This window comes from Chiloscyllium plagiosum, unplaced genomic scaffold (assembly GCF_037043375.1).
Source record: "Chiloscyllium plagiosum isolate Xiang-an unplaced genomic scaffold, Cpla_swu_hap1 HiC_scaffold_16, whole genome shotgun sequence".
NCBI lineage: Eukaryota > Metazoa > Chordata > Chondrichthyes > Orectolobiformes > Hemiscylliidae > Chiloscyllium > Chiloscyllium plagiosum.
Window position 1 is genome coordinate 8349509 of NW_028270154.1, and position 13083 is coordinate 8362591.

A 13083-nucleotide genomic window follows, 5' to 3' on the forward strand; every position below is an offset into this window, starting at 1 on the left:
TTTTTGAGGAAGTAACAAAGAGGATGATGAGTGCAGAGCCGTGGACGTGATCTATATTGACTTCAGTTAAGCAACCGACAAGGTTCCCCATGGGAGACAGGTTAGCAAGGTTAGATATCATGGAATACAGGAAGAACTAGCCATTTGGATACAGAACTGGCTCAAAGGTAGAAGACAGAGGGTGCTGATGGAGGGTTGTTTTTCAGATTGGAGGCCTGTGACCAGTGGAGTACCACAAGGATGGTGCTGGGTCCACTACTTTTCATCATTTATATAAATGATTTGGATGTGAGCACAAGAGGTATGGTTAGTCAGTTTGCTGATGACACCAAAATTGGAGGTGTAGTGGACAGTGAGGAAGGTTACATCAGATTACAACGAGATCTTGATCAGATGGGCCAGTGGGCTGAGAACTGGCAGATGGAGTTTAATTTAGATAAATTTGAGGTGGTGCATTTTGGGAAAGCAAATCTTAGCAGGATTTTTACATTTATTGGTAAGGTCCTAAGGAGTGTTGCTGAACAAAGAGACCTTGGAGTGCAGATTCAAAGCTCCTTGAAAGTGGAGTCACAGGTAGATGGAATAGTGAAGAAGGCGTTTGGTATGCTTTTCTTTATTGGTCAGAGTATTGAGTACAGGCGTTGGGAGGTCATGTTCCGGTTGTACACGACATTGGTTAGATTGCTGTTAGGATATTGCGTGCAATTCTGGTCTCCTTCCTATCGGAAAGATGTTGTGGAACTTGATAGGATTCAGCAACGATTTACAAGGATGTTGCCAGGGTTTGAGTATTTGATATATCAGTACAGGTTGAACAGGCTGGGGCTGTTTTCACTGGAGAGTTGGAGGCTGATGGGTGACCTTATACATGATTATAAAATCATGAGGGGCATGGATATGGTAAATAGACAAAGTTTTTTTTTCCCCTGGGGTGGGTGAGTCCAGAACACGAGGGCTTAGGATTAGGGTGAGAGGGGAAAGAGATAAAAGAGACCTAAGGGGCAATTTGTTCAACTCAGAGGGTGGTACGTGTATGGAATGAGCTGCCAGCAGAAGTGGTGGAGGCTAGTACAATTGCAGCATTTAAAAGGCATCTGGATGTGCATATGAATAGGACGCGTTTGGAGGGATTTGGGCCATGTGCTGGCAGGCGGGTCTCGATTGGTTTGGGATATCTGGTCGACATGGGCGAGTTGGACCAAAGTGTCTGTTTCCGCGCTGTACATCTCTATGATTCTATGACTCTATAAATCCTGCCAAGCCATAAGTATCATCTCTGTGAACCTTGAGGCCAGAGACCATTGAACCGCTTTCCCAATCTTTCCCTCCATCCATAACACCCATATTTGTGTGACTGTTTGTATGTATCTGAACAGCCATAAAAAGGGGTTAGAATTTTACCTCGTGTAGTTATATGTCGACTATACAACTTGTTGTCATGTGACTTTGATGTATTAATTTGTAATTAAATGTAATTCTTGTTAAGGACAGATATGTGATGCAAGCTTTATCTCAAATTGGGTGGAAAAGACAGGAAATTGTGAAATTCTATTCTTTCATATAATCTTTGTATTTCATGATGAGTCAACGAAAAGCGAGGCTTGATTTCTAGTGACCTATTTCAGTGTAGTAAGCATAAGTTATGCTACCTTTGAGTAGTACTAAATCACAAGAAGAATTCTTGAAGATTAAAAAGTTGGCGTTTTTACTTATAATTCATTAAGCTAATTGCAGAGAGATATTGTGATCAGAAAACGTGCTGAGACCACTGAACGTGTCAGACTTTGAAATTAACAGAGTAAGGAAACTCGTTGGACGAAACAAAAAACAAGGTTTGATCAAGTCTTAGACTAAAAGTTAGATGTTGCCTAAACTATTGGTGGAGCTGAGATGCATGAATTGAGTAAAGGATTTTCACAAGATTTGACTTCGCTAGTGGACGGCATGACTACCAACAGTCGGTGCCGGTGGCAACAGAAAGCCTCTGAAGTAGAGGTCAAGACCGGAGTGTGCATTGTCTGGACTAGGGGGCTCTATATCTCGGAAAGTTGCAACAATTAGAGAAATCAATAGTTTTTTAATACGAAATTGACGGATGTAACGCTGAGACCTCAGGAGATCCGCAATAACTACAAATCGTTTCTAGTATTGGAATACAACATGAATTTAAAAGTATTGAAATTACTGCAGTTTATGGGCCATGTAATAAAAGTACTCTCAGTCGAATATTCGAATATTACAGTTTGAAGTTTTTTTTTGTTCGTAAAGAAACTGTTCTAAATAAACGGAAATGAGATAAAAGCCATAGTATATGAAGTTTCAGAGATGCATTTAGGTCCTAAAGCTGTAGTAGTCCGATGCACTGTTCTCATTATAAACAGACAACATGTGGTTGTTTGTCATGGGAGTTTCCCCACTCCCGAAACTATCAAAAAGGCTCAGAAAGAAGCCCTTCATGGCAACCTTAGTCGTTGTAGGAAGTGAACACATACTGCTGGTATTACAAAACGGGCGTCCAGCCAACTGAGCTAAACTAAAGGTCAAGTCACCATCGTCTAATGGACTATAGGCTTGCTTTTTCACTGACGAGGTGTGACTGATGATGGTTTAACCCGAGGCTCACCAAGAAGGGAGACCAATTCAATTGCAACTAAGTGCTCTATAGCCCCTAAGACTCAACATTGAATTCAATAATTTCAGAGGATGGCCATTGGCTTCCACCCTGTTTGGAACGCCCTGCAGCATGCCACAATTCTGACTTGTTTGTGTCTTGTTGGTTTTGTTCACAGAACAACAGATTCATTTTCTCATTTTCTCATCTATCACTTGCACAATATCACTGTACATGCCAATTTTTCCTTTATGAGTATTAGAATTCCATTTGTCTTTTGCTCTGGCACCTTCAGGATTATCTGCTCCATTCGCTCCATCTTTCTCAGCATTAAAAAAGTCATTTCAAGCTTTATAGTTCTGACCAGTGTCATGACAAACGTTAAGGTTTTTTTTCGCTGCACAAAAGTTGCAGATATTCCCTTTCTCGAATACTTGCTGCTTTTAACTCAGATTTACATTATCTGCTTTTTTAGCTTGATTGAAAAATACAATGTCAGTTGCCGCATAAAAGTGAGAAAGGACGATTTTGTTTTTACTATTCACTCTTAGCACATCGGTGTTGGCAATAAATCACAATTATTTGGCTGCTGCAAGTTGTCTTTGAGAAGCTGGTGGTGGTCTGCTTTCTTGAATCGCTGCAGTCCATCTGCAATAGGTAGGCCCGCAATTCCGTCGAGATTAGAGTGTGCTGGAAAACACAGCAGGTCAGGCAACATCCGAGGAGCAGGAAAATTAAACTTTCATGCAAAAGTAATTGCAGAGAGGTAATGCGACCAAAAACATGTGTAGACCACTGAACGCGCAAGACTATGAAATTAACAGAGTAAGGATATTCGTTGGACGATTAAAAAAAAATAAGGCTTCATCAAGTCTTAGACTAAAGGTTAGATTTTGACTAAGATATTGGAGGAGCTGAGATGGAAGGCTTTTGCCCGAAGCGTCGATTTTCATGCTTCTTGGATTCTGCCTGACTTGCTGTGCTTTTCCAGCAACGCTCTAATCATGACTCTAGTCTCTTGCATCTACAATACCCACCTCCGTCCACAATTCTATCGGTCGGGAGTACGGGGCGTGAGTGCAATTCCAAGGTTTTGATCCAATGGCACTGAAGAAAAACTCATATATTACCCGTTTGGTTGGTGAGTGGTGCGGAGGGGAACTTGCATGAGGTGGTGTACCCATGTATCTGATGGCCTTGGCCTTGTAGATGAAAGTGTCATACATTTGGAAGGTATTCTTTAAAATTGTAATCGCACTGAGTTTGCCCCAAGGGATGTTAGATATTCGCGTTGATTAAACAAAGGCAATTGAAACCCGTACACACACAAAAAAAAACCGCAGGAACTGTAACAATGGTGAAGCAGTGCGTTGTTGGGAATGAATGACAATAAGGATTACCTTGCTTGTTTGCAGTATTATGTGGAATTTGGCCAATTTCGGAGGGTGAAGTCATCAAGATAGAAATGCTCGAGGTGCAAAAAGTTGAGAAAAAGCACAGATGTTTGGCGTTGAATTAGATAATGCTGTGGAGCAAACATTGAATAAATATATCCGATACTTGAGCTATCATGTAGCTCAGTTTCTGAACAAGTTAAGGTCGTGCAGAGTACGAGAGACGAAACAGATTGAAAGATCACGTTATAACAAAGGTTTCAAAGATGTCATGGAGGTCAAAAAGAGATACGGCACCGAGGTCACAGTCGCAAAGGATGTCATTTGAATCTCATTTAGAATAGTATAAATCGGTAGAAGATTTTTTAAAACAGATTGATTGGAGTTACTCAAACAATTTACACCATTACTGTACTTCACAGATGCATCTTGAAATTATATCGCACTGGAACTTCTTAATTTTTCTGTTTGAGTCATACAGTCAATCACATCAGCCTCACTATTTTATATTGCATAAATATATTAAGCATGATAAATGGTTTCTGTATTTCTTACAGAATAAAGCTTGCAGTATAGAACTTGAGTAATTGAACAAAAAAATTAAAATTAGACTGAGTCAATAAGAATGTCAGACACATGCACAATTTTAATCACTTTCATTTTAAATCTGATAATATATTGCAAAATGACATGCAACAACGAAATATGTTCTTCTTGATTTATATATCCAATCTTGAGCTGAGCATTTCGGTAACTTTGTCAAAAATTTGGTGCTGTAAATGCACAGCCGGTCAGGCAGCATCGAGGAGCAGGAGAGTATAAGTGCTTCATCAGGAATTTGGGTCGGGGGGGCTGGTCAAGAGGGCTGAGAGGTAAATGGGAGGGGTGGGGCTGGGGGAAGGTAGCTTGGAATGCGATAGGTGGATGAAGGAGATGGTGATAGGTCAGAGTGGAGGGTGAAGCAGATAAATGTGAAGGAAGATGGACAGGTAATACAGTACAAGAGGGTGATGCCAAGTTGGAGGGTTGGATCTGGGATAAGGTGGGTGTTGGAGAGATGAGGAAATTGGTGAAATTTACATTGATTCCGTGTGGTTGGTGGATCCCAAGGCGGAAGGTAAGGTGATCTTCCTCCAGTCGACGGGTGGCTAGGATTTGGAGGTGGAGGCCCAGGACTTGCATGTCCTTGATAGAGTGGGGTGGGGGAGTTGAAGTGAACTTTGTACATTTGGTAAATTTGACTCTGATCTCCAGCATCTGCAGCCCGCACTTCCTCCCATTTCAGTAACTTTGTAAATCTCTTGCAGAAGGTAAAGAAATCCAAGAATGGTGATCTTACATTAATGCCATAGGGTGGCAAATTTTGGGAAAAGATTTAAGAGAACTAGCCAAAATGTTGATGGGTTTTGGAACAATATGAGAGAAAACAAAATTGGCTTATCAGAAAAAAGGAGATTAACCAAATTTAAAATAATGAACATAATTCAGAAGAAAGTTTAGGGGGGAGGGGGAACAACTCTTTTGTGCAATGCTGCCATAAAATAGAATGCATTGACTGAAAGGTTATTGCAAAGAAATGTGACAGTAGCGTTCAAATGGAAACTGAATACAAGGCCAATGCTATGGTAAGTTATAATATTACGTTTGTCAATGTTTTATGAAACACGCTAACCACTAACCTTCAGCCTCCTGCCACCCCATCCCAGCCCGCAAAAGAAAAACATTACTGTATCAAAAATCAAAATCAAAACTGTATAAAATGATTTATCCTTAATATATCATGTCCAATTATTGGATAGTTCTTCTAGGTCAAATAGATACAATTTTCCAGCAGAACATTTACTGAACACTGTCGAATTCTGAGTGGATACAATGATAGACCTGAAAATTGTCATTCAAATTTTCATCTGCAATAAGGTTCATAGTTATACAACAAGTTACCGATGCAACCAAAGTTCAAGGATTATTGTTATCGTATTGACCAGTTCAGATCACTTGTGATTCATGCTTAACAGGAACGTGCGGAGTGGAATTCACAGATAATATTTTGTATACTTCAACAATGTCAAACAATGAATAATTGCAAAGCTGATTTCATGCTCACATGCATGTTTCAGAGCTGTCATCGGTATATTTTGCATAATTGAAAATTAGGAACAACAGGGAACAATTTAATTAATTAGGTCTTCTGATATTAAACTTTCGGAAACAGCTATGCGCTGAAATAAAACTTACCCATGAATGCAGTCCTTATCACACAGCTCTTTAATAAAGTTTGTTACTGCTATTACCAATAATGGAACTTCTTGTAAATTATTTTCCGGTGCTTATGTCTGGCACATCCAAATCATTGAAACGCAATGGAGGATTACAGGGCTTTAAAAAGAGAAAATCACTTTTTGATGACTCCGGAGACAAACTTATAGCATAGCGATAACCTTTAGTTTGAGCAGACTGGGTATAATTAAAGACTTCGTTTGGTGCAGGTGTACGATTAAAGGTATCATTCAAAGTCCGATTTGAGCAACAACAAACTGTGCGACCGTTGTCTACAGCAATATTTCTATCTTGGTTAAACTTCAGGATAACCAGAACAATTATGGTTACAAAAAGCAAAAGGGAAGTTGATCCTAACATAATAATTAAGTAACCATTAAGATTGGAAAAAAACTTCTTCGACTGTCCATATTCCTCAGTTCTTTGTGTCGAATTTTCTGTAAGATTTGATAAAATATTAAATGAGATCGTTACGGTAGTGGATAGACTTGGTTCTCCATTATCCTTCACGAAGACTATCAGCTTTGCTGCGCTAATTTCTTCCTCACTTAAACGCCGTGTTGCTCTAATTTCCCCAGACCGAAGCCCCACAGTAAAAAGCCTGCGATAATTAGCCCCCAGCAAGTGATAAGAAAGCCGTGAATTCTGACCAGAATCGGTGTCAGTCGCGATTAATTTGGTGACCAAATAATCAGGATATACTGATTGTGGCAGAATTTCTACTGATGCTGAGCAGTTCCACGTTAAAGGTGAAACAATAACAGGAGCGTTGTCATTCTGATCCAAGATAATGACATTTATGAAGGCAGTGCTGCTCAGTTTGACAGACCCATTATCCTGAGCTTGAACTTTGATCTGGAAATGTTTCAACTTTTCATAATCAAAGGCATGCAGGGCATAAATGCTCCCAAGTTTAGAACTGATGGTAACATACGACGTTCTCTGTACGCTTCCACTGCGAGTGTTCAGAATAGAATAGATTATCTCTCCGTTCTGGTCTGAATCTGGATCCCAAGCAGTAACCGCAAATATAGAAGCACCTGGAGTGTTGTTTTCCATCAAATAGACGTTATATGAGGATTGTGTGAATCTCGGCGCATTATCATTAATGTCTGAAATGGACACTAAGAGTGTTTTATTTGTTGACAGAGAGGGAGATCCTCCGTCCCAGACTGAAATGTGAATGCTATACGTCTGGACAGTTTCACGATCCAATTTATCACTTGTAACCAACTTGTAGCCATTTCTCGATGTTCTTTGAAGTTTGAACGGAATATCTACTGGAATGTGACATTCTACATGTCCATATTCTCCAGAATCTGAATCTATAGCAGTGATCAGTGCTACAACTGTACCTGGAGGGGCATCTTCCTGCACCGTGCTGGACACCAATGTCACGTCCAATACTGGGGCATTGTCATTTGTGTCTATTAGTTCAACCATAACTTTTGTACGTCCCGCCATACCTGCATCAGCGTTGTCCACAGCTTCTACATCAAGTTCATAAACATTTGATTCCTCAAAGTCTAGTACTCCTTGAACTGTAATCTCTCCAGTTTCCGGGTCCAAGTTGAACAAATCTCGAATATTTTGGGAAACGTGGCTGGTGAAGTAATACTTCAGTTCACCATTCTTACCTTCATCAATGTCAGTAGCATGTACGGTTATCACAAAGGTCCCTTTGGGGGAGTTTTCCGCTGCACTGCATTTGTATGTTTCATGATCGAATACAGGTGCATTATCATTGACGTCAAGGACAGTGATCGATATCCTGCTTGTTCCAGATCTCAGCGGTATCCCACCGTCAACAGCGGACAGTAGAAGGTGAAAGGACGACTGTTGTTCACGGTCCAAGGGCTTCTCCAATATCAACTCGGCACTTTTTGTCCCGTCAGTCCGTGTCTGAACTCTGAGGCCAAACTGGTCATTCGGACTGACCTGGTAAGTGTTAATTGTATTCGTGCTGACGTCCGGGTCATACGCGCTCTCGACAGGGAAGCGCGCTCCTACTGAAATTGACTCACTGATCTGCAGAAGAAATTCAGGGTTCGGAAATCTGGGAGAATTATCATTTATATCTAGTATTTCCACTGCAACCGGATGTATTTCCAGAGGATTATCAAGCACTAATTGAAAAGAAAGGGAACAGATAGAGCTCTGCTTACAAATCTGCTCTCTATCGATCCGTTCATTCACAAACAACACCCCATCTTCCATATTTACCTTCATGTACTGCCTTCTTTCATCAGAGACGAGCCGAAATTTACGAGACAATAATTCCCAAAGATTTAATTTTAAATCCTCAGCGATATTGCCAACAAAAGCCCCGTGCTCCTTCTCTTCGGGAATCGAGTAGCGAATTTGTCCCAAAACCAGGTTTGATGTCCAAAGCAGCAAAACAAAAGATGTCCTGCGTAGTATTATCATTGTTCTCGGGCGAATATTGATGTAAAAATGTCGATATGTCGTCCAGTCTTGCTTTTTACACCGTCTTACCACGGGAATATATACTAACACCGAACCTGGGAAGATTTCACGAACATGGCCGCACAGCATATAAACAGGCAACGTCTGTCTCTTCGCTTCTGGTCTGTCTTTCAGCGGCTCGGATGAGAGGTTCTGTAGATCCCTGTATTCTGATCTGCTTCTTATTGGTAGACAGCGACACGAACAGCCTCAACCAATAACTGCAGCAACTATTCTTAAAGCTGGATTGTTCTAGTATTCATTGTAACAGAAGGCAACGGGTGATTTAGGAGTGCGCAATTAAAATCCTCTCAGAAACCACAGGTGCAACATGACAACTGATAGTATGATGCTACTTTTAATATTGCTCATATTTATCAATGCTGCAACAGAAAGATAGATTACATTTACATTCCCATAATTACATTTTCCATTTCATCATTGGATGCCGAGGACACAAAGCTTTACTGAGATCATGATAACCCTAATGTCATCCAGTACTTTGTGACTCAGTATCATTGATGCAAAGTGCAGATCGCCCTCTGGATCAACCCCAATTAGATAACGGGCCATATTGTTGCTGGGTCGTGACAGGAAAACCTGAATAATTCCATTCCCGTTCAATGATAGAATAACATTGTAAACATACTGGAAGAATGTACTTAATTGAATAAAAGTAAATGGCAGTGAATTCTTCGGTGGGGCTAATCTTAGCTGTCATCGCAGTTTGTGAATACTTCTAGTCAGTGGACTGAAGCCACAAAACTGAGTCAAAATAACATAATTTGGACCCTGAAAATCAGAGATAAAAGCAGAAAATTCCGGAAAAAGCAACAGGCCTGGCACCATTTGTACAAAAAAAGTAAATTCTTCAGAAAAAGATCTTGCATCAGAGTCATTTCTGATTAAAGACCACGAAGAAAAATGTTAACTCCGTGACTTTTGTTCCACATGCAGCCACACTTGCTGAGCATTTCCAGTATTTACGCATTCATATTAGACAATGTGTGTCTTATAACAACAACAGTTTGCCTTTTATCTCACGCTGTTGTTATCCTAATGTGACAAACTGTTTATGCAGTGAGAATAACAAATATAAAACTGTGATCTACCTGAATGAGCAGGTGATACGGTAGATTTGCAACTGTTTGCAAAAACACAGTTTTAAGGATTCATAAAGGATTCTGAAATATTTCAGAAACACTACTTAGGCAGTCTCACGAGGCACCCAGTGGCTGATGATTAAAATCGAAGGCTAGACAGGCTAAAATTGGAGGATTACATATTTCTTCCAGAGCTTTAAGTCTGGAGATGTTCACAGAGATAGTATGACATGATGCTCTTCAAGACTTTGTAAACAAAAACATGATAAGATTTTTGTCTAAAATTTAAGGTGCTGCTTAATCATGCGTTATTAATGTCAGAACAGGGGTGATGTGTGAATGGATTTTATTGTTGTTTCAAAGACGTTTGCCTGCATTTATGTACGTGAATGATGGAAATGGGTAGGATTGCATTCACGCAACCAACTCAAGGAGGTGCAAATAACCGTGAAGTCAAAATAGTTATCCTGGGAATCTGATATAAAAACACAATAAGATAAAGTCGCCATCATCTCAGAGAACCATGGAACTGTTCTGTCATTAAAAGAAGACAGTTGGTGGTGGTTTAACGTGAAGGTCACTACACCTCATGCAAAATATAGGAAAGGAAAGGAAAGTCCGTCATGGTTACTTCAGCTGGTGTAAGAATTGAACCTGTACTGTTGGTGTCACTTTGCAATAAAAACCAGCTGGCGAACCAAATCATTTAACAAACCCCAAGACTGTGAAATGCTTCGTCTTTAGAAGAGTGTCATTGGACTCAGAAAAGTAAATGTGCTCCTCTCCACAGATGCTGTCAGGCACGCTTAGTTCCTACAGCACTTTTAAGTTCAGTAAAAACGGCAATTGTGTTGCAGCCTTTCATGGGATGTTGGTGTCATTTTAAAGGCCAGCATGTTTTTTTCTCTTCAATGTTATTCGGGGAAAGCTGATGGTGAGCAGGATTTGTGAACATGTGCCGCCTTACTAGAACAGACGGTCACCGGAATTCCACAATATTCCCTCAAGCATAATGAAACAATTAAGATGCAATTCCAATTCAAAATGATGCGTGGCTTGGATTTGAAATTACAAATCATGATTTTACTATTTACCTACTGCACAAGATGGTGGAGATCAGAAGTATGGAAGTAGAGTGAAAGGAGCATTACAAATTGTTGCAGGTCTTCTTGTGGATTGTGAACAAGCTCAACTCTTATTCTATGGGAATAGAAACATAGTTCTTTGGAGCGGAGCAGTAAGAAGAGTACAAGACCTTTCATGGAACTCCACATAAATGAACACATATAAGAAGCTCTATTTCTTTGAAACCATGAGGACGAATGAATTTGAGGATTTATGCTAAAATTGCAATTTGTGCATCTGCAGACAAATGTCAACATTTTAACAGGAGTGATATGAAGAGGTGCATTTGGTAGATGTTCCTTCGAGATGAAGCACCTGAAGTACTGTGAATATTAGAGCTGCAAATGTACTCTTAAGGAGGAAATGAATAAATGTTTATGAACGTGCATGGGGTTCCAATCATAACAGCTGCTGTTATGAAGGAGTAGGTTTTTAATAAACCTTTAAGAGAGACTGGAAGCTGGCCTCATCTTCCGCCTAGGAACTCTCCAACCACAAGAGATGAACTCAGATTTCTCCAGTTTCCTCATTTCCCCTCCCCCCACCTTGTCTCAGTCCCAACCACCTTCCTAACCTGCAATCTTCTTCCTGACCTCTCCGCCCCCACCCCCACTCCGGCCTATCATCCTCACCTTATCACCCTCACCTTAACCTCCTTCCACCAATCGCATTTCCAACGCCCCTCCCCAAGTTCCTCCTCCCTACCTTTTATCTGAGCCTGCTTGGCACACTTTCCTCATTCCTGAAGAAGGCTTATGCCCGCAATTCTCCTGCTCCTTGGATGCTGCCTGACCTGCTGCGCTTTTCCAGCAACACATTTTCAGCTCTGATCTCCAGCATCTGCAGTCCTCACTTTCTGCTGGAAGCTGGTATGGCCTTAAAGACGCACAGAGGCTGCTGAAAGAATTTAAAATGTAACATTTGACTGTGAAACCACCAGTGCAGCTGAGTTGCTACGATACAAATACAAATTTAAATTCGGCCAATCAGTTTAAATTATGCCCCAGACAACAAAATTCAATCAAATTTGAATTTACTATTTTGACAACATCAAATCAATGAAATGATTGGATGTTTTACGGTATAAAATCGGACATATTGAACAATTAGGGGGAGTACTGCTAAGAACACAACAAGTATAGACTGATAGCCGAAGAGCTCACTGAAAGGTACCTGTCCATGAGAAATTATGCAGCACAGCGTCTAAGCTGACCTATAAAAACATCTACACAGGAAAATGTACAAATGAGAATGTAAAAAGCTGATTGGTTTTGAAAAATGATTTTATTTTTCCGTAAATCTTAATCGGAGCTTTTCATCAGATCAGAATTATGAAGTGGAAGGTAAAAGCTTGGTTTAAGAGAAAGGAGTTGTAAATAGTTGTCTAATGTTCTCTTTTGGACGTAAAGAATAAGAATGTAAATTCTTACTTTAAATGGTGACCTCTAGGATAGTTCTTTGCTTCACAAAATTTAACAGATTACTGTGCAACGTGAGCTTCTCTCTGTATTGGGTTTAAATTAGCAAATTACCCCGTGTCACAACAGTTTGGGGGCTTTTGACCGCGATTTGAATAGGCTTAGCCAGATCCAATCTGAGATTTGGACAGATTTGAATAGAGCTGAATAGATTTGGGGTATGAAAAGGTCCAGTGGATTTCAGCACTTGCAGATTAGTGTCCTGGATCTTTAAATAAAATGTAGGTGAGACAATTTGTTTAATTTTGGTGACATGTGGTTGTTTAAATGAAAAGTGAGAGAAATGGCTTTTAAAATTGCTAAAGTTGTTCTGGGGTTTGAAGATGATTCTCAAATTTGCCAGGAAAGTTTAGAAGGAAAGTAAAAGGCCATAATTTTAGAATTAGCAAAAAAGTTAGATTTGGGTTTAATCAAGGACAAAAGTAAAGCAGAAATTGTAAGGGAATTACTCAAACATTTAGGTCAGTTTGACAAACAGTAGAGTTAGAAAAAGTTAAATTACAGTTCAAGAAAATTGAGTTAGAAGATAAACAAGAAGAGAGAGAGGGAGAGAGTTAGAGAAAGAGAGAGAAGAACAAGAGAGAGCAGGAGAGTGAAAGAGAGAGGAAAACGAAAGAGAAAGAATGTTC

General features: G+C 40.0%; 1 pseudogene; it reads right to left on the bottom strand.

Annotated features, from left to right (window-relative positions):
* Positions 1-4641: 4641 nt before the first annotated feature.
* On the bottom strand, positions 4642-8813 carry LOC122556876 (protocadherin alpha-C2 pseudogene; annotated as a pseudogene).
* Positions 8814-13083: the final 4270 nt, after the last annotated feature.